Source organism: Python bivittatus, unplaced genomic scaffold (genome assembly GCF_059951505.1).
Source record: "Python bivittatus isolate LINGU-HERP-01145 unplaced genomic scaffold, Pbiv_v1 ctg000850_np1212, whole genome shotgun sequence".
In the NCBI taxonomy this organism is placed as follows: domain Eukaryota; kingdom Metazoa; phylum Chordata; class Lepidosauria; order Squamata; family Pythonidae; genus Python; species Python bivittatus.
The window spans coordinates 21634228-21646638 of record NW_028277112.1 but is presented as its reverse complement, the minus strand read 5'-3'; the positions used below and the strand labels follow the sequence as shown (position 1 = coordinate 21646638).

The 12411-nt window shown below is 36.4% G+C and overlaps 1 protein-coding gene across 2 annotated transcripts in view; it reads left to right on the top strand.

The window, feature by feature from the left end:
* The window catches only part of MCC (MCC regulator of Wnt signaling pathway), a 210490-nt gene that overhangs the window by 87556 nt on the left and 110523 nt on the right, over window positions 1–12411 (top strand). The window lies entirely within an intron of this gene.

Sequence of the window (12411 nt, the reverse complement as noted above, 5' to 3'; positions counted from 1 at the left end):
AGGTGGAAAATTGCACTTCACAACACAAAACAAGTATGTCGATAAACACTTCAAAGTGGAATCAAAACACATTTTCATGGTCGTCTTTTGAAGAGCTAAAAGCTACCAAGCTCATGGATGATTACCATACTTTTTTCATCAAGAGACACTACAATCATTAACTGAAACAGGTTTTATCAAAATCAAAATATTTAACATTTCATTCAGCTCTTCCTTTTATGAAGAAGACTGGTTACAACTCAACTGGTATGTATGATACTTAGTTGACATCTGATGTTTGCCTCTTTAAAAGCTTGTTTTCCTGTGTTCTTAAATTTGCAGTTAATTTATAGGTGATTTATTTTGTAGACAGATTGTGAGTATTGTATCAAACTATGGCAATGTGTGGGCATTTATAATATACTATAGAAACTGTGAAATGCCTGAGTGTTCTTAAATATATTTTCCTCAGAATACGTGTAATATATCTTACAGTTCTGTGTCATTGGGCTTTTTTTTTTTCCAAATTTTGTGTGATTCTTCTTTTTTCAATTCCTTTTTTTTTTTTAATCTAGCTTATTTTCCTAAGATCATTACCTTTTTTCTGTTCTGCATTTTCATCCTTTCTTATTTCCTGATCAGTACTTCTGGAATTCTACCTCCCAAAATCTTTCAGTGTCAGTTTGATTTATTTGAACTCCTTTTTACCTAATTCTAGGCTCTTGTTTATTTTGAGTCTTCTTTGTCTCTTTTGTTCTAGTTGTATTTCAGTTGATTCAGAGTAATAATTTGTTATATTAATACAACTAAGCATATTGTTATTTGTTTTTAAAGTGTATGTGTATTTGAAAAATATACACAATATGTTCTAGTAAAAACTTCTATTACTCTTTACGATAACTACAAAATGGTGATAGAGCAGGCTGTTAAAAAAAAGGGTACCACAATATAACCATCAGGCGGTTGAACCAACTCATAGGGAAGGTTGCGGTATTTAGAGATGTTAAGCTTAGCAAAAGGCCAGCAAACATCAAATGTATAAAATTATGCATTGTGTGGAGTTAAGTGTGTAGGAAAACTGGTAATTTGAGATCTTTGCTTTCTGTTCCTCTGATTGCAGTTGTTGCATATAATTCAGAATGTAACTGTATCTGAACAGCTTATTACTATTGTATTTGACATACATAACTTAATGCATGATTGAATTATTCAGTTTTGATTATTGTAATACAAGAAGCTTCCAGCAGGAATGAATAAAATCCTTGGAAGGGTTTGATTTCTGCTGGAAATCTTTGTTTTTGTTTTAATAGATTAGGGGATATTTGTGTTCAGTACTTGCTCAAAATGTTTGTTGTGATGTACATTTGTAGCACTGTTTGATTAATAAAAATACGAATACCTCTTTATTTGATAAAGATAACAAGTTCAGTAATTTGGCTAATAAGCCCTAGGCAAGTTTCAAATCTTTTTCACTTATGGAACTTTAAATTATTTGCACATCATTAGGCTATTTTAGATTATTGTGTAGAGAAATACTGTGTATTGAACATTTCTATAAAACAGATTTAAAAATAAAACCAAAATCTGAAGTTGATAATATGCTTTATATTTCAAGTCTTATAAAAAGAATATGTGAATTATTTCATACTCAATATCATTGCCAACCAATGACATAGCTAATAAAGGTCAGTTCATATGTCAGCTGACTTCTTTATAAGAACATAAGTGGAAACATATGTTACCTTCTCTATGTTTCTTAAAAAGGTATAGAAATCTATAAAGGGTAATAAGAGGGAGAATGGTTTTTAAAGGGTCAGTAGCAGTTTATGAAAACAAAGTTTTCTTCAGATACACCAATTTCTGGCTGCAGATTGAAATGCCATTTATGACCATTAATTTTTAAAACAGTGTAATATTTTTGTTTCGTAATAGAAACTAAGCTTTCAACTAGAATTGCATATCGCATAATATGTATGCTCTCTCTGTATAGGTGGATTTGGTATGGGGTAATTCACCCACCATGTCAAAAGAACAGCTTTGCTGATCACATAACAGAAGCTCAATAATATATTATTGCAGCTGGTCCTAATTGTAAGGAGAGTGCTAAGCTGTATTTCTTGGTGAAATTGCCCCAAATTTGTAATCTCAGATCAGGTTTAAGAATGTCTTATACTATTCTTTGTCAGATCCTCATGGAGGATGCTAGGGAGTCACCTGTATTGCTTCCAGATAATATCGTTTGGGATTATTAAAGCTACTAGCATTCAGAAGTACCTCCCATCCTGTTATCCTTGTGCCTGAAAGAAGGATTTTAGTCTGCCTTCCATTTGAAGACTCCTTATGGTGCTCAGAACCACTGTGATTTGCATTCTTCCCTTACCCATTTATCTGAACTCTGTGACCAATGAAAGAAGTTTCAGCCTAAAATGAGAAGGGAAACCTTAACTGTAACCATTTCAGAAAGAATCAAATAATTACTATGATCTCAACTATGATGCCCAGCTCTTCCCATGGTATTAGGAATAAGGTGTGTAGCCTACTTCCTGAAATGCCATTTTTGTAATAAATGTCATTTTTTATATTTATGTATAATTGTAATTGTTTAAAAATAAAAATTTGAAAATGTGTATCTGCTGCTTGCTTTCAGAGGCTTCAGTATTGCCTGTGGCACTCTGTGGCACGACCTAAGCCATTCTGCAACCACACTTTTCCTTATCCACAATTGGATTTTTCCATATAATTTCATGGCACTTCCATATGGCATCCTTTCTGCTCTCCAGTCTCCTCAAAGTACTTTGAAGCAGGCCATCCAATAATTCACTTGGCTGACCTCAGAATCCTGAGAATGCACTGAGAACACAGTGAGCCAGTTCCTCCTGCTAAACAATAGGAACCTGCAAATAACATCATTAAGTCAGTGACCCACCCCCACAAAAAAACCCTTCAACTTCACACAGAAGAGAAAATGAAATAAATGTTTAGTGTGCTTTTTCAGTACACAGTGGGGTGTGTTTGCAAAAAATCTGAGTGTAGTAAACGGAATCTGCTTGACTACCAAGCTGTCCCTGCTTTTGTACTTAACCCCCCCCCCCAAAAATGGACCATGAAAGTGGCATAACAGCATGTCTGAAGTGGAAGAGAGTGAGTAATAACTTTTAAACAAAATACATACATTCTAGATTGTGGGAACTGTGACTTATTGTAAGGATAGTTCCACATTGTTCGGTGTTGCAAACTGCAAATTGGTAAAATTTAAAACCTATCAAGGATGCTACTATTCAGGCTGAACATGCCTGCCTGGCCCTGGAATCTAAAACCCTTCTTGTTCCTTAAGCCCATCCTTTAGCCAGAAAAAAAATATTCCTTGCGCCAATCTTGACACGCAAGGGTGGCTGTATAACTGGGCTTGTCTTGCATACAGGGAACGTTTTAATCAGAAGTTGTATTAGTAAACCAATGAGGTCAAGCTTCTAGGTATAAAAAGGTTTACTGGGAACACAAAACTGTTGGAAAAACTAAGAAAAACAACAATCACATACATGAAATTGTAAATCAAAATTAACACAGCAAACTTAGTGAAACTATTTTGTTGCTACCTGCTTCGCTGAGATCTAGATTTTCACATAGGCTAGAGGGGAAAGGTGAACAGAGATCATTGTATTCCCTCTTCTTCCAGCATTGCTACTGTTCCTTCCTTCTTTCCTCTTTGAGCTCTGCCTTCAGTTTTACAGAATATGGAGGATAATTAAAAGCCAGCCCTTTGGGGACATTTATTGTTGCTTTGCCCAGTTAACAAAAATGCTCTTAACATCCTGTGTGTCGCCAGCAAATCAGAAATTATCTAGTGCTGATCTTATTTCGTAAAGACCTTGTAGGGGAAAACATATCAGTTGTGCCATAGTTCAAATAAGATTATATGGGAGAAGTGTTTGTTGGTGGTGGTGGTGAAACAAAAGATGAACTGTCTCTAAAGCCATCTCAGAATAGAAACAACTTTATGGTGAATTCTTGTGCTATATTAAAACCAAGGATTTGTCACATACTATTTCCTTACATTGAAGTAATTGAAATGCCCTCCCTCCCTCTCCACCCCAAAAGGAAAAGAAAAAAGAGACCCAATCAGCTGACACTGAGTGTGTTTTCTCACCACTGCAAAAGAGGAGGAGGAAGCAGCAGATCTCACTTCAAGTTAAACAAACACGGCTTTTATGACCGGCTGAGCGAAGCTCAGAAACTGCAAGGACAGGTAAAGGAAGAGTTCCTTCCATTGGGGAAACAGACCATGTACAAAATTCGCTTTTGCAAAATAATGGCTGGAGAATTCTGGGAATTGAAGTCCAGACATCTTAAAGTTACCAAGGTTGACAGACAGTGCTCTGATTCTTTGCTGCCATCAAGTAGCCCAAATCTGGGAGCTCTAGTAACACCACAACTGAGATGGAAATAAATCAGTTTATTACCAACTCCTCAGTGTCATGATCATCGAGGTCTGAAGCTACTTTTGAAATGAGAGTCCTCAGATAGAAGTGCTTGATATTAGACATCTGCATTCTCATACAAGTAAATGCAGGCTAGGTTAGAGCTGTGTTGCTCAGTTTTTAGTTTTAACATGCTTTTGGGGGAAAAAAATCATGGTAAGAGATGACATAATTGTTTAAAATGGCATGTAATATAGTTAAATTGGTATAGTTTTACCAGGGATGTGGATCTGCATTCCCTATTTGGTTGTGAATTTTTCTGGTAATCTTGAGCAAGATAAATTGTGATGATAAAAGGGAACTGTCTGCACCACCTGGAAAAGGAGGCTGCATATTTGAGGACTGCAGCCAAGAAATGTTTCCTGTTTTTCAGGGGCCTAAAATAGGACACCAGATCCCTACAGGAACTTTGATGGGTCCTTGGCTATTATCCATAAAGGAAGAGAGTTCAGTTACTACTTTTCATGGTTAAATGTATATTTTGAAACAGCAAGCTGTAGCCACCCAAGAAGTCGGCAGTACTGATGGAATGCCTATGCTAAGCTGAAGGCGGGCATTTAATAAAATTCTTTAGGATCCTAACTCATCCATGTTGCCCCTTTAGTGCTCTAACTTACCATTTTCTGCACATTGCTACTTGAATGAAACGGATTTGCTGGCTAGGGAAAGTTAAGAAAGCTCTGCATATCCAGAACCCTGAAGTTTCTCCATCTGGAAGTAGCGGTCAGACATCACTGGACAACAGGAAGTGGAGAGAGCACTATAGTAAACAAAGTGAATGGGTTTACTGGTTATTCAGAGCCATAAAGTGCTTTGGCTTAGCATGTTCTGTGAAACTATTAAAATTCATTGAGTGGGAAAAGTAAGAATAACAAAGTTATATATTTGTAGGGCCTACTAAATGAAAGTAGGCACAGAGTTGCGAATACTATCAGCCTTAGTTTTTTGTTTTTGTTTTATGTTACTTCTGTCTTCCTTCCACAGTAGCATATTGGACATGTTTTTCTTTTCTGTGATCTTTAATAAATTTCAAAGGTTTGCCTATGAATTACAATTAGATTTAAAAGCAGTATTTGGGCATCCCGTGTATATTTCTATTATTGATTTGGATTTGAGCAAATTTGCAGTACAGATACTCCTTGTTTAATGCCCATTCATTCAGCAACTGTTTGAAGTTATAGTCCTCAAAGTTACAGGCATTGACTGGTCCTCTAAGTTACAACTGTTGCAGCCCCCCTGCAGTCACATGATCAAAATTAGGGCACTTGGTAACCAGCCATTTATGACTGCAGCATATGCTTCAACTCCCCACACCTGCCTATCTCCCCATCTCTGTCCTTTTGGCCACCCTGCACTCTGCTGCCACTGCCTCCCCCACCCCCACTGTCTCTAGTTGATTTTTGCCATCTGCTGCTGCTGCTGGCCTGGGATCAGGCACTGGGTGAGGGCATGGCAGGGTGGTGGAGCCCTGTCTGCTGAAGGAAGCTAGCTGGGCCCGGCCAGGGAGGAGGCAGTGTGTAGAGCCGGCAGAGGAGGCAGGGTGGTGGTTCCCCGGTGAAGGTGGCAGCTGTTGGTGCTGTGCAAGGCCTTGTGAGCCCTTGGAAAATTCCAGTCCCAATTAGAGTCATTAAGTGAAGACTACCTCTATGACTAAAATGACATTAGTGTGATGGATTCCTCAATTTGACATTCATTTCAATCTTCTTGTCCTTTTTTGCTAATGCTTCCCTCATAGGCTAAAGTTGCTTCGTATCACTAAATCCCTTTCTAAATTTGTCATTTCCTATCTTATAAAATAATGGTTTTGAATGAAATATTGAAGTTCTCCTGATGGGGAGAAATTGCAAGTCTGAAAAGGAGACTTTGCTTGGAAAACATGCTGCATTGCTAGTCATTGAAGAAGATATTAACCATAACTATTGTCTGTACTGTTTTGCTTTTCTTTATTTGTCTAAATACCAAACTTTCTGCAGAATAAGCTCTGCAGAAATAGTTAGCTGAGGATCCTTCTAAAAATATTCATTGTTCATCATTCAGTAAGGATTAGAAAATCTTTAGCTAATGTATTTACCCTTACTGTATAATCTCCATGCTTAATTCAATTTATTGGATCAAATGGATATAAGCCAGTATTATATTTTTTAATCTCCAGTCTTTAAATGGGTACAGAATTATTTATAGCTCAAATGCTTTTTTTTTTATAATTGCATGCCAAGCTGCATAATGTAGGTAATGGGATTTGCAAAGGTGATAGATACCCTGTCCCATGCTGCTCCACATCCCAATCCCCATTCAAGTCTACTTCATTTAAATAGAGAAAGAGTTCATCTTCTGCACAGAGGAAGGTATGAAACAAATACAGTGTCTTTCTACATAGAGTAGAAGGGGCTGCGTTTCTGTGTGTTCAGGATGGGAAAATAAATGTATTTACTTATTTCATGTATTTATAGGACCACCCAATCACTCTTTGAACAAACAGTAACCATATAACATTAAAAAAGAGCAACCCAATACATAAAATATAAAAATGATGACCAAACAGAATAAAAAAGGCATGCTTCCTAGGACACATAAGATTACAATGTTTAAGAGACAGAACCTGGAGCACGCCCTCTCTATGGCAGTGTGTGGTACAGGCAGATATTCTTTGGAGAAGGTGGTCCCACAAGTAACCTAGTTCTTTGACATGCAGAGCTTTAAAGGTGATAATCAGCATCTTGAATTGTATCCAGAAGCCTAACGAGAGCCCATGCAGCTCACAGTGTCACATGGGCATAACAAGCTGTGGCCATAACTACCACCTCGAGGTATATACTCTGAGAATAATGAGTAGGATGGAGATTTGGAGAATGGGAGGGATCCCACAACTATGGGGGAATTAGGTGGGCTTTAAACTTCTCAAAAGGCTGAAAATATCTTATCCTTGGTTTAAATATACTATATGGTTATTTTAAATTGTATACAGGTAGTCCTTGTTCAGCAACCACTCATTCAGCAACCAAAGTGGGGGACTTATGATTGTTCCTTGTAATTGTGCTGTTGCAGCGTCCCCGCGGTCACATTATCGCAATTCAGGTACTCGACAACTGGCTCACAATTATGATGGTCGCAGCATCCCATGGCCACATGATTGCCATTTACGATGTTCACTGCTGGCTTCCAACAAGCTATGTGGAAGCAGGATTCGCCTAACAATGGCAACTAGAACTGCCAGAATTGCCTCTGTAAGTTGGTGCGGTCATATAATGTTACACTTTACGACCTCATCTTAGCAATGGAGTTCCAGTCCCAATTACCATTGTTAAGTGACGACTACCTGTAGCGTATAGTTTCCATTTCCCAGAGCTTAATGGTCCAATATTGTTATTGCCTCAAATTTTGCTCATTTTCATATTTCATATCCTTTCTATCAGAATTATGTCAAACATTTTCCCATATGTATTTGACAAACAAGTTCACCTGAAATTTTTGTACTTACTCTTGCTGTAGTTCCATTTACATTGGAAGACAATACCAACATTCTTTAACTCCTGGGGCATAGATTCACAACACATTAAACAGGCTGCTCAGCCTTCCATAAACTAATCTTATTTATATTTTAACATTTCTCCAGTTATGCCATTTATACTGCAGCGTTACCATTTTGTAGTATTCTCACATCATTTATTACTTTTCATCTGCTTTTTTCTTGGGCATTGATATTTGTAGCATTTGTTTCAGTTCTACTCTTTGATATATCACTTTTATTTCTGTACAAATCTAAAATCTACTCCCACCAGCATTCGCTTTCATTCCAATTATTTATCACTTTTATCTTTAATTCCATTCATTCTGCTGGAGGGTTTTTGTGTAACCCTCTTCATCCACTTCCAAAACATATTTTCATTTCTATCAAAATTGGTCTGCATTTTCTCTGCCTCTTTTAATCTCAACCATTATTTCCTCTCCTTCGTAACATTCTGTGCAAATACCTCTGTACCAGATTCTCAACTGTAGGTTACAATTCCCAGGAAAGTTGAAAGCAAATTTGAGGGAGATAGGAATTCTGCACTTCCTTTAGACAAGCTGACATCTGGCTTGTCCAGGCAGAGTAATGGGAAAAATCTGAGTGTTGTTTGCTTTTTTGCTTTGCTTAGACAAGCCAATACTTAGCTTGTCCAGGCAAAATGAGAAAGAGGCAAAGTTTTGGCTTTTCTAAAAAAAAGGTATTTTCCTCTCGGTCTTCCTTTACATTATTTTCTAAATACAGGTAGTCCTCAGCTTACAGCAGCAATTGGGACTGGAATTGCCGTCACTAAGCAACATGATCATAAAGTGCAATGTCACATGATTGCACCGCTTAGCGAAGGCAATTCTGACAGTGCTGTTGCCGTTGTTAAGGAAGGACCTCACATGACCGTAACATCCAACTTCCTACCAGCTTCTCTATTGACTTTGCTTGTGGGAAACTGGCAAGGAAATTCACAAATCATGATCATGTGGCTGTTGGAATGCTGTGACAGCCAGAAGTCCGAGGGCCAGTTGTACATACCACTTGTTAGTGCCATTGTAACTGAATGGTCTCAGAACAAATGGTTGTAAGCCGATGACTACCTTGTAGTTTCAACTTTGGTCAAAAGGAGATTCCTGAATTTTGGATATCAAAATGATGAGAGAGGTCAATCCTATTTGAAAATACTTGTATAATTTGATCTAAAACTCATGTAATTCTTAGATTTTTATGTATCTTCTAGATTTAAAAAAAATCTAGATTGTTAAAAATTTGTTTATCATCATTATTACAGTGATTAGAAAATAATTCTGCTGTATCTAGATCAAGAATGGTACAACATTTTTATCAATCTGCTATGAAATAATATCAAAAAGAATCACATGCTGGTTTTCAGAATTCTTCAGGGAAAGATTGAGATTAAAATTATTAGTTCTGATATCTAATCAATCCATATAATTTAAAACTGAAAGGAATGAAAATGAATATACCAACTACCCATCACTTTCCATAAGTTGGAAGGCAAATGTTTGCAGTGAAAAATCTGCTATGAACATCTGGGCTCCACAAGCATCATAGAACCCTTGGCTCATAATGGTACCCTGTGTAAATATTGTCATCCAATATATGAAGGGCAACAGGGGCAGAATTTTTTAATTAACCAAATTGTGTTAATTTTTTCATGCGTAGAATAGAACGATGTAGATTTTTAAAGAAAAATCTAATGTGGGAGCAAATGAAATTGGTATGTTTTGTGTACTTAATTCATAGAAGTCTAGGTATGGAGCCTGGTGTTTAATGGTCTGTAGTGTTGAAGGTTAGCACTATTTTTTCCTAATAATTTCATCATGTTTCATAGCTAAACATCTACATAGTCTTCCTTGCACTGAGAATAAATGTGTCTGGTGCATATTGTTGATAATTTAATTTATTTTATTTTAATAAAATTTTACCAAAATGTGTAATTTTTACATAAAGAGCATGGAAAAATGTGAAATTTTAAAACTTGAAAAGCGTGAGAAAGCAAACTTGACAGATTAGTTCATTTAGTATTTGAGGAGGTTTATCCCACTCCTTCTTAAGCAATTGTTATTATTCTGCAACTGCCAGGGTTCATTAAGTGACACTAAATAGTTGCTTTATTAAAACCATGGTGTTATGCATACTTGAACTACTGCTCAAACCATATGGAGGAAGGTTCTTATTTATGTGGATATCTGTGAAACACTTTTCTGCTTAACAATTGAATGCCATCATCCTCTGCCCTATACCCAGAAAGTTAAATGGAGTAATGATCAAGGCCTTGTTTTGTTTGTGGCTTGACATGCCATGAGAACTTGATTGCATCAGTGATCTGAAGAGCTACGGCATCAGTAGATGGACTACTTGTAGGGCCTCCCAAGGTGGACAGGTCTCAGTTGAGATGCCAGACTAAGACTCTCATACGTTTTGGAAAGCTAGCCTTCTAAGTATTTTCTAATTCGGTTTCCTTACATGCTCAACAATTTTTTTTCAAGCAGTTTTCACATAATCTTCCTTTATATGTATCTTCCATTTACTCTGTTGCAAGAATAATCCGGCTTCTAATGCTTTTTCCTACAAGACCCATATTTTCTCTTCCTGCAGACATTCTACTTTCAGTCTAATCTTGTTCCTTTTTTTCTCTTTCTTCCATGTCCATTTTTCAAAAGATAAGTCTAATGATCTGTCTCACAATCAAAAGCTCTCATTGATAATCTGTCCTTTGTTAATTCAACTTTTCATCACAAAAATCAAATAATGCTTTTACATTTATGATCATTCATTTGCCATATGCACGTATGAATAAACTTACATTTAAATCACATAATCTAAATGCACATTTTCCTAAATGTTTATCGAATTTATTTATTAATTAAATTTATACAGCCACCCAGCTCACTGGAATTGCCAATTACCATTATCATGCTTTTTACTGTTTCCTTAAAGCTTACAACTCCTTCACTGATCTCCCTTCTGAAGTTCTTTTAAAACTTCTTAAAACATTGTTTTAATTCAACTTCTTAGTTTACTATAAAAATGAATGAATATTTGTTTGTTTGTTTATTTATATTTCACATTTGTCATTGCCCATCTCCCTAGAAGTGACTCGGGGCGATTTATAGTAAAAGAATAAATATTAATTAAAATACAATAAAACAATAGCCCCACAGATAATAGATAATAAATAATTATGAAATAAGTATTTAATAATGCATTGCTACTGGTTTTAATATTTATTCCTTCAGAATACTATTAATATGACAAATATGGATATAGCACTTGGATGTGTCAACTTTACTGAACATAGGCTTCAATAGAGAAGTGTTTTTTTACAAATTGACTACATTTGGAATGTTGAACAGGGAATCTTTTTTGTATTGTATCTGGTACCGGGGGGAGGGCGGGGGGGACAGAGAGAATGCATATCTACTGAGAACTCAGAATGCTGATGTAATCCTGCCAGAATTTTTTGTGTCATGTACACTGATATGGTGGCTCTTAAAAGGAAAATATAGGTTTGTGAGTATGCTGTGATATATGAAATCAGCAATGTTGCTGACACGATGACCACTGCTGTTTTTGTTCTAGACACAGAATAGACTTCAAGTAAAGATCCTTATCTTGGCTTTACCTCCACAGAGAAACAGCCCCAGAAGACATTTGAATGTGGTCAAAATACTGCAAAGTGATAACTTTGTTCCTGTGATTCAGACTTTATGAACTGATCTTGCTGATCTGTATAGTTCAGATGCAGATAAAGGCTCAATTATGGTTTTAAAGCAAGTTCTTTTGGCTTATTAGCATTTGCTTTTATTTGTGGGTGGCTGGGGAAAGAGGCTGTCCTAAGTGGAATTAATCAAGCCAGCATCTGTGGTAGCTTTAGAGTGAATACAACCAACTCTTGGTTATAAGCAGCATTTCTGAGGGTTTGGGCCCAGGTTAACTTTCAAATTAAAATTAAATTGAGATGGAGTATTTTCAGATAAATTCCACTGGACCAGCATTGGCATGCAGTGCAGATTATCCTGTTTTCAGGTTTATAGATCAGAAATTGTACTTCATGTTGTCTTTTTTAAGAGAGGATTTCTCTCAGACAAGAGCAGCGTTACTCATGTTTAATAACAATGTTCATGTAATGTGGCCAAGTAACTTTGGGAAGAACAGTCAAGGAAACTTTTGAAAGAGAGTTATGATTTCACTACGTACCTCAAGCGTGATTAAGGAACTAGCTATGTTTTACATCTGCAGAATTTGATCCTGTTTCGTTCTTACAAATAAAACTGTCTTGTTTGCAATATGTGAACTTTTTTGTTTTTAAATAGATGATTTCCCTTTCCTTCTTTTAACTGTTCAGTAAAACCCAAACATATCACTCTATGTGGAATTATTTGTATGTTCCATTTTAAGTAGCAAATTCTTTGGGTAAAGGAACAATTTTCAGTA